The following is a 1,941-nucleotide window of genomic DNA, read 5'->3' on the forward strand; positions in this document are numbered from 1 at the left end:
ATATATAATATTATTGCTACAGCCATCCTGTACCTAATCATTAACGCTGCATTTTTACCTACTTATATCGTTAGCCTATACAGGACTTCCCTTACCGACCTACCAACCTGGTCCGTCTTTTTCAGGCATTTGCACACTGACGATCGGTCTTGACAATTCCTACTACGCAACCTACACCGCTCGCCTAAACGAAACTAAATGTGTTCTACTAATACATAAATGCATGACAGCGATGATAGTCACGCCTTCTCACACACCAAGAAATGGCCACTTTTCTCTTGGCATATCTCTCGATGACTTTTCTTGATCCTCGTCATTTTCAGTTCGCCCCGTCTTTTCGTCGTACAGGCCCGCCCCATACTCGGTTCAATTGCCTTGCCCAGTCATTGCTACTGGCCGGTTGTGCTCACTCCGACAGAACGGTCGCCTTAACTTTTCTCTCAAACCATTGCAGTTTACCAGCGACCGCACATCCCGTCTCCATCCTCTGTCGCCCCCTTTTTCCCAGTTGACCCATCCGGTTGCCTTCTTCTCATTTGTACCTCTCTTTGCCCCTTCGCACCTTTCACATACTTCTCCTACCTTTTCGTTAGCGAGAGAGCAAACAAAAGTTTTATGTATAAAAATATTTTTGTCAGAAACACTTTGTTACCCGTACTGGTGACAGGAAAGTTAAACCGGCTGGCCGGCATTGCTGGGTTGGAACTGCGGAAGCAATTGGCTTGGGCAATATATAATATTTCAACGCAAACGGGGACTGCACAACGAATTCGGTATTGACTCCTTCGCTGTGCTGGCATTTGCAGTCGACGCCTTTGCACACTGCCATACCTTTAGGAAAAATAACGAGCACTATGGGACGCTTGCGTACTGCCAACATTGCCGGTAACAAGACCTAAGCTGTGCTCCCGTATAAAGTGAAGGGGCAGGAGCGGACAAGCGGGTACGAAGCAAATGCGAGTTGGAAATTTGCCGTTAACGTCTTTGGAGGCTAAAGGAGCTCGCATGGAAAAGTTAGTCGACAGCCTCTCTCATGCAAAGGAAAGTTAAAGGGAAGAGTTGCGGAAGTTGACATTGCAATCTTTATAACTCATTTTTAGCAAAATGGATCGATGGAATGACGCAGTGATCAAAAACAACGCAGGGAGAGGAAGCATAGGATTATCGACAAAACGAGCCACCCTGAGCCCCGTGCAAACGTTCAGAAAAAAAAGCAAATATCGTATAGAATTACTCTATACTGACAGACGTAGTAAACCAGCGCCCGTCACAGAGGACGAAAAATGTACAAATACGTATGAAGTTATTTTTACGTCAAAAGTGGCCTGTTAAATATTTTCATATATACAAAGCATGAAATGCTGTTTCGTCGATGTTATGGTAGTTAGAAACGACAACATTTACTCAATAGGCCATATGTAATTTACTGTTTTTCGTTGAAAACCTTGAAATTTTATTAACGAAAGAGGCACACTCTTTCGATTCTCACACATTAGACAATCGCCTATGCTATGGAAATTACGCACGCGCAATTTTTCTCGACTGATGAAAACTTCTCCACCCAGCCGTTCATATATAATAGCTGTACAGGTTTCCCTTTTTTTTTTTTTTAACATTTTAAATATAAATATTTAATGCTAGATGGAATTCAGCTTTCGCATTAGCTGTAATCGAATGAGACACCTGAAATTTCGAGGTGTTTCCTCCTCTTTGGCCCATACAAAAGCTTCATTGGTTAGCGTAATAGAGAGAAAATCGAGCCAGCCTTGACTTCGTTGCCGCGGGCTATATCTACAGTCATCTTACGGCCAAGACCCCCCCCCCCCCCAAAAAGGGTTCTCAGCGATACTGGACTGGTTTTAGAAGGGAAGTTTATTCATAGCAACTAATGGCTCGGGATTTATGATAGATTATTATTAAGCTACCGAATCGTCAATTCCA

The 1,941-nt window shown here is 43.4% G+C and overlaps 1 protein-coding gene across 1 annotated transcript in view; it reads right to left on the reverse strand.

Annotated features, from left to right (window-relative positions):
• Window positions 1-1,941, reverse strand: part of LOC111244355 (T-box transcription factor TBX10-like) — a 36,409-nt gene that overhangs the window by 1,288 nt on the left and 33,180 nt on the right. The gene's annotated exons all lie outside the window — the stretch shown is intronic.

This window comes from Varroa destructor, unplaced genomic scaffold (genome assembly GCF_002443255.2).
Source record: "Varroa destructor unplaced genomic scaffold, Vdes_3.0 BEIS01000002.1, whole genome shotgun sequence".
Taxonomy (NCBI): domain Eukaryota; kingdom Metazoa; phylum Arthropoda; class Arachnida; order Mesostigmata; family Varroidae; genus Varroa; species Varroa destructor.